The sequence below is a fragment of the Odocoileus virginianus genome, chromosome 4 (assembly GCF_023699985.2).
Source record: "Odocoileus virginianus isolate 20LAN1187 ecotype Illinois chromosome 4, Ovbor_1.2, whole genome shotgun sequence".
Taxonomy (NCBI): domain Eukaryota; kingdom Metazoa; phylum Chordata; class Mammalia; order Artiodactyla; family Cervidae; genus Odocoileus; species Odocoileus virginianus.
Window position 1 is genome coordinate 21,455,087 of NC_069677.1, and position 13,052 is coordinate 21,468,138.

Sequence of the window (13,052 nt, forward strand, 5' to 3'; positions counted from 1 at the left end):
GACAAGGGCAGAATCCCCAGGAAGAAGGAAGGGTTCCTTTTCTCTCCTTCCCTCCTGGTTACCTGTTCCACACTCCTTTGCCCCAAGCGAGACTCATTTTGTTTGTTTTTTAGGGGAGAAATGGTACAAATGAAGCCCAGCCCCATGCTTTTTTTTCTCTTTTCTTTTTTTTTTTTAAAGTCTAATTCAGGACAGAAAAAGCTTTCATCAAAAGAACAGATGTCATCTGCTTTGGTCCTTTGTGGTGGTTTTATTTTATTTTATTAAAAAAATTTTTTTTCTCCCACAGAGGAGGCTCATTTAAACATAATGAAGGGGCAACAAGAGTCCTCTCACAGAGGTGGCTCAGATTCAGCTTGACTCAGGGGAGGGAGACCAAACAAGGCGACGTCCTGTCCACCGGGTTCCCCTCCTCGGGGCCCCAGCAGCTGATTTCAGATGCAAATGGGAGGCGAGGGTGCGGCGAGGGAGGGGAGGGAAAGGGCCCAGGAAGCTGACGTGCAGGTGTTGAGGATTCCAGACAGCCTGGCAACAACAGGCTCTGAAAACACAGGGCTCTCAGACGGAGCGGCCTGAGAGCGCTCGCTCGGAGGGCTCAAGTGGCCCCGCAGCTGCACTGGACGTTCATTTTCAGAGCCATCAATGGACCCTGTATTGAAAATATGAGGGCCGGCAAATGGCACGTTCGGAGAAAGGAAACGCTTTGGGAAGGGAGGGAACCCCAGGCCTGAGGCCTTTGCCTGGGCTGAGCTCATGACTGAAATCCACGAACAGGCATGAAGCAGATACTCGCTGTATGACCCTGGGGTCCTGGGGCTGCAAGGAATCCGGGGATGGAGTCCAGCCCTGTCCTTCTGTAGAAAATGCATGGCAGGGGCCTGTGTGGCTTGCTCCTGGTCACAGGGCCCGTGAGAGGAACTCTCAGCGCAGAATCCAGGGGGTGGCATCTATGCAGCCCTCTCTGTGTGGACAACGCTCAGCATTTTGTGTGCGCAGTTTAATTCGCGCACCAGAACTCAGAGAGAGCGTTTATTACTTCTGTGGTTAATATGGAGAAATTGAGGCTTTGGTGAATTTAACCCCTGTTTCAAGTCAAAAAGCTCCTAAATCATAGAAACATTGTCAGGATTTGAACCTAGGTGTGTATGTCTTATTCCAAAACTCATGACTCTTCCGTTAAACTTCATTCCTGACTCCTGGGAAAATAGTCTGTTCTCTCAAGCATACACATACACACACCTGTACATATGCAAATAACATGTCTATTCCCATATATGTAAAATGCACGAATTTATATGTATATATACCCACGCAAACACATGCATATATATGTACCTTGAAACATGGAACTTTAGACTTCAGACATATAAATATTAAGCTATAGCACTATTGGATTTGGTTATAGAAGAGTTATGGTTAGGATTGGCGACAATCCCCTGTACTGTGTGTGGCAATCAGTGAGTACTTAATAAATATTTGGATTTGAATTCTCCCTTTGCATTTTCCTTAGAGACAGAACCTAGTGTCTACTAATATTATTACTCCTGTGAATCCTACACATTTGTATTGTGCCTATAATCTACAAGACACATTCACACCTATTAGCTTGTTGCATCTTGGTAACACCTATGTAAAAAAGCTGAGCAGAGCCACTAGTGTCATTTTATAGATGAGGAAACTGAGGCTCAGGGAGATCAAATACTTTTCCCAGGGAAAGCTATGAGGTGAGCCCAAGTTCGCTCATCCCAGCACGTTGACAGAAGCTGTTCGGTGAGGGGCAACTGATAATGGGGGTCAGAGGAAGAAAGCCATCAGAACACGGGTTCACCTGTTGCCTCCTGAAAGATGCTGTGGCTCAAGGTTCAGAGGTCCAGATTCTCAGAGAGACAACCCCAAACCCTGTGAGGCTGTGAGTGTGGGAGTGGTGCTGGGAGGTGAGGTGACCATGGAGATGTTACCCCGGGGGAGGTGAGACTGCGTGGGTGACTTCCTTTGCATGGATGTGTCATCCTCGGTGCCTGTCTGAGGACTGTGGCAATCACTGTGTGAGTGCCCACAGACAAGCGCCCACATGGGCAGACAGTGCCCATGGCTTACTGGGGACATGGTCAGAGTCCCAGCCTATGGTAGGGTAGGTCCTGGGTTTCTGGGTCCCCCTATAGAGCACTGGCTTTGAGCAGTTCTGTGACTTCAATCAGAGATTCTGAGACTAGTCACTGCAATGTGGGTGGACCCACAGTCCCACTCCTTCCTCGGGAGAAATAACTCAGCAATATCTCCTACTAATGAGTGGGCTGGGAGTGTGAGCTGTGTCTCTGAAGGATGGTGCAGTATAAAGTCTGAGCCTTATAGAGTTGTGAGGTACTTGGATCAAATGCCTGTTTTGTGGCTGAGGATCAGAGGATAAAAGTGACTGTTTATTACCTCATGCCTATCTTTTGGGGTTCCCCCATGGCTCAACCATAGAGTCTGCCTGCAATGCAGGAGACATGAGTTTGATCCTGGCTTGAGATCCCTGGAGGAGGGCATGGCAACCCACTTCCGTATTCTTGCCAGGAGAATTCCACGCACAGAGGAACCTGGTGGGCTACTGTCCATGAAGTCGCGAAGAGTAGGACACAACTGAGCAACTAAGCATGCATGCACGCCTGTCTTAATATTTCATGTATTCAAAAAACATCTGTTAAGTAGGCATTCTGTGGAAGGATGTGCCTCCAAGACTCTTCCAGTCTGTTGGACAGAGACGTGTATGAACAAGAAGTCACAATGGTGCTTAGTGAGAGTGACCATGTTTTGAGAGAGGGCTCAGAGAAGGAGGTACCAGTGCATTTCTGAGCATCTGAAAGGGCCAATCAACAGAGGTGACATTTTAGCTGAATCTAGAAAGATAAAGTGTTGCCAAAGGCAGAGAAATGCTTACCTGTGAGAAAGAACAACATGTTCAAAGACCCAGAGGAGGAAAGAGATCATTGATACCAGGATTCTGAGGACTGGCTCCCCCAGGGGATGTCTCTGTGCATAAGCTTTCGAAACCAGAAGGTGGACAGGTCCTGGATCACCAGCCTGAGCAGTCTGGGTGAATTTCCCAATTTTTAGGAATTGGGAAAGCACTGCAGGATGTTACGTAGGGTGAGAACAACGTTAAAAGTGCGGTTTGGACATAGCATTCTGTGGACAGTCTGGAAAAGACTGATGAGAGACAGGGGTCAGTTAGAACATGCCTGAAAGAGTCATAGTAAATAATATCAGAACGCCACTCTTCTCACTCAGAAGAGTCAGCTGTAAGTAGGGAAGGAGAGGAGGAAATGGAGTGAGATATTCAAGAACTGAAATTGACCTGGATCGATGGGGAGTATGGGTCAAGGAGGGACCCAGGAGGGGTCTAGATTAGGTGATTGGGTAGATGTCAGTACAGCTAATGAGAAGAAGAGCTGAGGGAGGTGGGTAGGTGGGGCATTTTCAGTTTTAAACTTGTTGCATGTGCCATGTATGGGGATGTTAAAGTGATGATATAGGTGGAAAAAACAGTCTGGACCCTGAGCGAAGCCGAGATTGGCAGTCGGGCAGCTGTCAGGATTAGAACCCGTTCACAATGATTTTGGTGGTAAGGGATACTTTTTAAAACCAGTTCATCAAAGCTGGTATTCAGATGTGTCTCAGTCCTTGGGCTAAAAGCCTCCAGAGGACAGAAGGACATTCAGCATCTGCTGTGGAAGGTCCCTCTGGACTGGTAGGAGTTAGTTCATGGTGAGGTGAGGTGAGGGGGTCATGGGAGGGTGCTCAGGCCCCGCCTGTCTGCACTGTGTCAGAGCCAGGAATTTACCAGGGTCAAGTCCCTTTATCTTGGAGCATCCTTCATCAGATAGTGTATTCACTCATTTCCTCTTCAACCCCCATACCCTTCCCACTACTACCACCTCCTCATCTTAGTCACTGGAGCTGAGTCATCCTTTGAGCCTATTCTTGTCACCTTCCCCTCTGTCAGGACGGAAAGAGTTTGACAGGAGTCACCCGGCATGGGTGTTGCCATCTGCTGGCCAGACTGGAACGAGGGAATGGGTCTCAGACTCCGGGTTCCAATCCCTCGTTTGCTTCCTGGGAGGCCGAGGGGGAAGTAAGGCTGACCAGCCTCTGTGACTCCAAGAAACAAAAAGAGAAATGGGAGCTGATGTGGGCGGAACACCTCTGGGGTGCCAAGCACCTGCCAGATCCGTTAACATCCATCTGCCAGCACAGTGGCCTTAGGCAAGCGGTGTTCTTCTCAGATGGGGAACACGAGGATTGTGACACTAAGTCATTTTCCCAAGGTCACATAGCAAGTATATCAGAATGATTTCCAAGTTCACACTCTTTCCACTACATTCCTCTGTGATTGCTCTATCATGTCTGGGGGAGGATGGCATTCCAGTCAACTCATGGTTGAACAGCTTCTGGGTGCAAAGCATAGCACCAGAGAGGTTAATAGAAGCATCTTGCTCTTGAGAAGCTCACCATGGCATGCTGGAAAACTTTGAACGTTTGATTGACTCACTCAAGATTACCTGAGCACCATTGATGAGCAGAGCCCTCACGGGGGCTGTGGAGATGGAGGAGGCAGGGGCTCAGCACAGGCAACGGTAACACTGACCTCGGGAAGCCATGGGAAAGCAGAGGAAGGGGTTTTTTCATATTCTGTGAAGATTTCAAGGAAGATTTCTCGGAGTTACTTTTCTTTTTTTTTCAGACTTTAAAACTTTTTATTTTGTACTGAGGTATAGCCAATACAATGTTGTTGACAGTTCCAGCTGAACAGTGAAGAAACTCAGCCATCCAAATGCACTTATCCATTCTCCCCCAAACCTCCCTCCTATCCAAGCTGGCACACACCATTGAGCAGAGCTCCATGTGCTATGTAATAGGTCCTTGTTGGTTATCCATGCTGAGTAAGCAGTGTGTACATGTCGATCCCAAACTCTCTAAGGATCCCTTCCCCTAGGCAGCTATAAATTTGTTTTCTAAGTCTGTGAGTCTCTTTCCAGAGTGACTTTCTGACTGACATCAAGACTGAGGCTTAAAAAAAAAAAAACCTGAGGCTTGTATAGACAGCGTATGTAGGGAAGGAAGCCAGAGCTGAGATACAGGAAGTACAGGCTGAAGTACCGGAAATGGCAGGCATAAAGGAGAGTAGCACGGCTTAGCAGATGTCAGGGAGTTGTCGGATTGTTGAGCTATGGTTTCAGAGCCCCACCATTAGGAGAGAACCATGGAAGCTCTGAGTATTTGTGTGTTCTTCTGCTGACCCACCCACCAGCTCTTCTTTGCATTTGCTCCCTTTACTGTTCCCTTGATATCAGGTGCCAGGGTTTAGGGGACAACAGAGCATAAAAAACAGGGACCGTCTCTGCCATCAAGGAGGTTAGGGACCCGTATCAGAAGGTCACAATTCAGTGGATGTTTGCAAACTTGGAGAGTGTTCAGAAGGAAAGGAAGATGATGTGAGAGACCACGGAATGGGAGGATGCGTTTTGGGGGAATGTGGTGGTAAAGAAAGACAGCTTTGAAGAAACAGCACTTAAGTTGAATTTGAAAAAAATATATAGAAGTAATTAGTTTCTGTGTGTGTGTGTGTGTGTGCTGAATGGATGGTGGGGACAGGGGTAGGGGGCAGAAAATATCATCCCAGTAGCAAGGCTTTGACAAAAAGGAGACAGATGATGTAACAAGTATCCTAGAAAATAATAACGCAGGGTGGTCTAGAAGCTGTTGGCACATCGTTGGGATCCCTGAGTCCAGTTATTGAAGCCATGCCCTAGTGCTTATCCTGGGAAACAGCAGCTATGTCTAGTACTGATGATAGTCCTTGGCTTTGCTCTGTGACTAGGACCTTTGGGTCCTAGCGTCTTCATTTGTAGAGTGTAATAGAACTCACCTGTGTGCTTTTCAGAATACTAATAATAGTAAATGACAAAATACAAGTTGTCTAGAGACATTTCCTCAAGGATTAACAATTTGGAGCTGATATAAAAAGTCAGAAAAGAGCTTCAGAGTATTAATTAAACATACCTGCCCACACTCACACATAGCCCAGGACTTCATGATGTCCGCTTCTAGTAGACAGATGTGAGACTTTATTTCTACATCTACCTAACTTTAAGTAAGGAGGTGGGATGTGAAGAGGTGCAGGGCACTGACATCCCCTCTGTGCTTCTTGGAAATCTCGTGAGAAGAGAACGCTGCTTTAATCTCCCTCCATTTCTAGCATGCTTTTCCTTCCTGGGCTACAAAGGGGCTTCAGTTTGGAATCAAAGCACATCAGACACAAGGATTAGTGTCTGAGCTGGGGGGAGAATCCAGATTTCCACAGCACTGAGCTGCCACTTTCTGAGAGTGAAAGTCCTGGCAGAATTTTCCGGTTGTTATTCAAGAGCCTGAGAACACTGAGATCCCGCAACCTTCAGAGACCAATGAGAAAGTGTGTCCATGTTATTCAGTATATTCTCATCCTTGAGAGTGTGAAGGGAGGGACGGTCCTCAGAATGTCAGTGGGCATTTGACTTCTAGACTTGGTTCTGCCATGTATTGAATGTATGACCTTGAACATAGTCACTTGCCAGATCAGAGGGAAATTTCTCCAACTCCAAAACAAGGTGGTTGGTCCAAGGTCTGTGACCTGCTGTGTCTCTAGGAATTGAAGCCCTCCAGGAAGACCCTGGGTTTTGTTGAATCTGAACTCAAATCTGGGTTTTGGATTGCTGTCTGCCCATGTTTGCTACTGGAAGGGGCCCCTTTCTTGCTTGCTGATGCCCTATCACCTAATCCCAAGCAGCAAATAGATTTTTTCCCCCTCCCATTTTCAGTACCAGCATTTCATGGATGACTTCCACATAATTTCAAGTTTTTCTGTTGATGAGGGCCTCGTAAATCTGAACTAATACCAAATTCACTTTCATTTTGTAACACAGGCAATGCAGTGACTGCTCAGGGCAAGGCAGATCAAGTTCAAGGTGATGGATGGCATGATCAGGAATAGCTGGGTGGGATGGGTAGATTGGTTTGGTCTCAACAACCAATAATTAGAGTTTTCTTCTTCACTCCTACCTCCATTGCTCTATTTTTAGCTAACTGAGAATGAATTTCCCTGATAGTTAAAAGTTTGCTTGTGAAATTTGATAAAATAAAACATACAGTTCTACATGTTCATATATACATATATGTAAGTAAGTACACACACATAAAATATAATACCATACATATAATTATTCATATATATATGTATTATACACACACACATATTCTATGATTTGCTTCCTGTATACTCCCTGATTTCTTTTTTTCTTTTTTTTGTCTATTCCATGGGACTTGTAGGATCTTAGTTAACCAACCAGGGATCAAACCCAGGCCCACTTCAGTGGAAGCTTGGTGTCCTAACTACACTAAACCACAAGAGAATTCTCTCCCCTGATTTTAATACAACTCTGCTCCCCAGAGTTGGTGCAGACCAGGAAAGGAAAGAGGTAAAGTGCCTCAATGCTATAAGAAAGCCTGTTAGGGAGGAGCTTTGTCCTTTCTTCAGTACTGAGTTCAGTTCAGTTCTGTCGCTCAGTTGTGTCCGATTCTTTGCGACCCCATATATTGCACCACACCAGGCTTCCCTGTCCATCACCAACTCCCGGAGCCTGCTCAAACCCATGTCCATCGAGTTGGTGATGCCATCCAACCATCTCATCCTCTCTTGTCCCCGTCTCCTCCTGCCTTCAATCTTTCCTAGCATCAGAGTCTTTTCCAATGAGTCAGTTCTCATAAGGTGGCCAAAGTATTGGAGTTTCAGCAGCAGCATCAGTCCTTCCAGTGAATATTCTGGACTGATTTCCTTTAGGATGGACTGGTTTGGTCTCCTTGCAGTCCAAGTGACTCTCAAGAGTCTTCTCCAACACTACATTGCAAAAGCATCAATTCTTTAGTGCTCAGCTTTCTTTATAGTCTAACTCTCACATTCCTACATGAGTACTGGAAAAACTATAGCTTTGACCAAATGGACTTTTGTTGGCAAAGTAATGTGTCTGCTTTTTAATATGCTATCTAGGTTGCTCATAACTTTTCTTCCAAGGAGCAGGCATCTTTTTAATTTCATGGCTGCGGTCACCATCTGCAGTGATTTTGGAGCCCAAGAAAATAAAGTCTGTCACTGTTTCCATTGTTTCCTCATCTATTTGCCATGAAGTGATGGGGTCAGATGCCATGATCTTAGTTTTTTGAATGTTGCGTTTAAGCCAGCTTTTTCAATCTCCTCCTTCACTTTCATCAACAGGCTCTTCAGTTCTTCATTTTCTGCCATAAGGGTGGTCATCTGCATATCTGAGGTTATAAGATTTATACAAAATAAGAAAATAGATTTCCTCCTCCTGAATTGAATCAGAGCAACTCCCAACTCATACCAACCCCCAACTCATACCATTTTCTTTGGACCCTCATGATAACCCTGTGAGGTAGGTAGGTCTGAATGAAGAAAGAGATCTAGAAAGTCACCCAGCTACCAGGTTGTGACAGGAGAATTCAACTGCTACCTTAAGAAAAGAAGAATAATGTAACTGTGTGTCTCTCATGATGCACCTATGCATTTGGTCTTGTAGATGAGGAAACAGAGGTTCCAGAGCTGGTCTCCGAAGTGCCCTCTGGTTGTGATCTACTGAGGATGTGGACAGGTTTCCATCACACAGCAGTGCTTCTGTTTGCTCCCCTGTGAGCGTTACCACTCTGGTGAGACAGCTTTAGCTATGGCTTGCGTGTCTGTCATTCTCTGTCCCTTGGAAAACCTATTTCATGGTCCAGTAGAGCAGAATTTCATCCAGTAACACTTTGACTCGGTGGCTTCAAAGTGTGGTGCCACCCTCCAGCTGGGTTTGGGGCAGAAATGCTTAACAGTCTGGTAGTTAAATCAAAAACAATAACACAACAGTCAGGTTTGGTTCAACACCCTAATGATTTCCAGACCTCATGCTCTAAGTGGAAGAGGTGAGAGGGGACGGATGAGTCTGTGATTCTGTAGAATTCCTGCCTTGTTCTTCTATAGCCAGACAGAGCAAGAACTTCCATTTAGCCATCACCCCAAAGCCATGATCCCACTCTGTGGATGAACAAGCTTGTGCTTCATTGACAGCCTCACAGGGTTCAATGCTGACAGGCTGGGAATAACTGAAACAATTAATTCTAAAATTATCCCCAAGACAGATCTCTTTTTGTCCAAAAATTCTAGGCTGCTTTGATGTCTGGAGTGTGTGGTGTTTGGGTGTTTCTTCCAACATTAAGCAACAAGCTCCAGTCCCAGGGCTCTAGGGTCTCCAGACATGGAGTGTCCTAACTTTCGTGTGTCCCCCTTTCCAGGTTAGCACTGGTGTGAGTGCCCCGATGTGATGAGGCAGTGGACCTTCAGACTTCAGTCCCCTCATACGCTCTGACAAGGGTGGCTTGGTTCGCGGGTCACATCAGGATAATGCAAACTGAGCTATGCATTTACTGTAATTCTAATCAGATGACTCTATAATTGGAAGAACACCAGTGGCATTCTGTCTTTGGAATCTTCTCCATTAAGTGACTGAACGAGGGCCAGGGAACCTTTGCTTGCCCCAAATGTAGGTCCTGATGGAGATGTTGGAATCTGGGTACTATGTTCCATTCTCCTTTTGTTGCTAAGATGCTAAATCAGTGTGGAATTGGCACATCATGTGTATAGCAATCATTTCCCCTCTCCTCTTAGTACTATCTGGCCAATTGCATTTCTAACAGTAAAGAACAAGTGGGATGCACATAGTGTGTATGTGGCAAGGCAGTGGGGAAAATATCTGTGTGTAAGCTTCATGACAGTGACTGAACATTTTAGGTGAACATTTCCAAGTTTAGATTGTGTTCAGGTTTGGCCATGGTTGTCTAAAATCACAAGGATACTGAATTTCTTAATCTTTCTGGATATATCTGTTAGAAATATTAAAGACAAATGTATTGAGGAAGCAGATTATAGTAGGAACTTCACAAAGTATTGGATCATTTGGGGAAATATAGAAATGAGTCAGACCTAAACGCTGACCTTGAAGAGCTCATATTTGGAGAGAGCTATAAGTCATGCTCATAACAATTATAATCCAAGATAGAAAGTACAAGTTCTGCAGCATTGCGATTTAGAGGAAGGAAAGATCATTCCTATATAGGAATATCTGGCTTGGCTTCTTGGAGGAGGTGGTTTTGAGATACAATTCAAAGAGTAGGAGGTTACCTGGTTCGGGGAAAAACCAGGGGAAGAAGAGTTACAGGAGTGAAGGTGAGAGGGGAAATGTGAGGATGTGGGTATTGGTGAGGGTTGTCTTAAGCAGCCAGGGTGACTTGGACTTTACCAGCGTCAGCAATCTGGGTCATATTCTTTATGTCAGTATTTCTCAAGCCTTCTGTGCAGACACATGGGGATCTTATTAGATCAGATTCTGAAGCAGTCATGAGCGGAGCCTGAAATTCTGCATTTGGAAAAAACTCTGAAGCGATGCTGATGCTGCTGGTCTGAGGATCACTTTAAGCAATGAGGAACCACTGAGGATTTTTTAAATCTTCTTAAAAAATTTATTTTATGTTGGAGTACAGTTGATTAACAAAGTTATGTTAGCTTCAGATGTATGGCAAAGATCACTGAAGGAAGTAGGAACCAGTAGGGAAGGAGTTGCTGCTATAACCAGCCTTATACATCCCTTTAAGGAGACATTCTCAGGTTGTCACACACACACACACACACACACACACACACACACACACACACACACACACACACAACTGGTACAGCAAGCAAGATTCAGGTGAATGTTTGCTTTCTGTCCTTCTTTCCTCAATCGCACTGACTCAAAAATCCAGTTAGAGGGTGAAAGCGGACAAGGGGTGGAAAGATATTCAAGACCTGGATTCGAGAGACCAGGTATGACACAAATCACAATATAAATGCTGTTTTGGTTTCAGAAGTGATTTCTTCTCCTAAACTGATTGTTTCAGGGAAGAAGTGAGCTGATGATTGTCTTTGTATTTGAAACCAATTGAAATCCTGGCCCTCTGGCTTGGTCATTAATGTATTTTGTAATATGATGATAATACTTTCATTATACTATGGATGAAAGAATAGAGATCAGAATCAGAAGATCTGACCTTAATCCTCTAAACTTTCTGAGTGTCACATGAAGTTCCTCATCTAGAACATTTGAGAATCAACCTTTAACTGGCCAGCTCTCAGTTCTTCATAAAAACCAAATAAGCCAGTGAATACGAAGGGGCTTCTTAGACTGACAAGTGCCTTGCAGGTGAAGCACCTGGCAGGTGTAAAGGCTGCCTCTTATTACTACAGATGGAGACGCTAGTCTTTTCTCTGTTCTTGGGAATTGCTAGTGGGATGACTTAGCATCTGTGGGGAGGGGCCTATGGCAGCCTCAGGGGCAAGGCCCCAGGCTCTATGGTGTGGGATGTCGCCCGTGGAGTTTGCGTCCTGTGTCACAGCAGGATGCACCTGCAGCCAGCGGGTCAGACTTGCCCTTGCATCTGGCTGTATAGCTTCCTGTGATCTCTGGGGAAGTGTCATCAGCTGCTATATTGCCGTGCAAAGCATCCTCTGGGAGTGACGTTGAGGCCAGACCCAGGTGCTTGGGAGCTCCTGCCTGAGTTATGTCTTGTGTTGGTTTTCCTGGCTTCAAACCCAGAGCTGGGAACACTGGCAGATGGGGATATTTGTTGAGTAAGGGCAGAGTCAGGAGCATTAAGCCTCCAAGGGCTCAGAGGATACAGGTATGACATCAAGAAACAGCCTCTGGGCCAGGCAGAGAGGAAGGTAAACAGGTGGCACTCATGGTGTGTGGGGAAAGGGGACGATGACTCCTGAGAGTCAGACCTGCAAAGTCAGTAGCCTGGACCAGAGAGTTTATTTTTAGGGAGGATTCTGCTGCATTTCAACCTTGATAGAATTTGGTGTTTTCAAAACAACAGACAAGAGATAACTATGGGGGTCAGGTTCAATCCCCTTATTTTGTACGTGAGGCAACTGAGGCATTTTGTAGGGGCTTGCCCTGGTTTACACTCTAAATGAATAGAAGACCCAGGGTGCATGCCAGGTCTTGTGATTTCCTATTGCTGGTTGAAAAGGATCATCGTTTTTGCCTCTCTTTGGCCTCAGTTTCTTCATTTGGAAAAAGAGGGGATTGGAAGAGCTGTTCCCTCCCTTCTATAATCTTCTAGCTCCAATATTTGATGAGTCCCAGGGACCCAGATTCAATCCCGGCCCAGGACCTCGCCCCCTCTGGGTTGTGCTCTGAGGAATCACACCCTCTCCTCTCCTCTCCCTCGGGAATCTGCAATAGTGTTTCATCCCTGTTCCCAGACTCACTTTCACAAGAGGAAATCAATAGATTCTTCAAGCGGTTGGACCACAGGATGATGCCTGGGCCTATTTTGTCAACCAGGTGGCTCTGCTGAGGGAAGTCCTATGAGTCATTGTCGGCCAGAAATGTAAATCTGGCCTGAGGCTTCCCTTGCAGCAAAATTTAGGTCAGTAATAATAGTGAGCGTCTGTGCAGCACGTTACAGTTACAAATCGCTTTACATACCTCATTTGTTTATCACAACTATTCAGAGATGTCGCTGTTATTGTTGTGCCCATTTTGCAGATGAGGAAAATAGGCCCCAGAGGTATGGTAACTTTCCTAAGGTGACAGGAAGTGTGAGTGGTCGACCTGGGACTTAGTTGTCTCTTAGGACTGGGTTAAGTCTTTGGACTTTACAATCCATGTTCCATGCACCACCTCTCTTTATATCAGGCTTCTTACTGCCAACTCCTTAGCTTCCAAGGAACTAAACCAACAGCAAGGAAGGTCAGTCTGCTTTGTGTCATTTCCATGGGGAATCAATGGTTGTAGAACACCAGTGTGGATATTACAGTCATGGCAACAGGCCCAGGAACAGAGCTTCCATTCCTCAAATGGAAGACCAAGTCTCCTGATTTCCAAACCAGGGCCTTTTTTTTTTTTTTTTCTATTTTGTGAAATATGAAACATAATTCA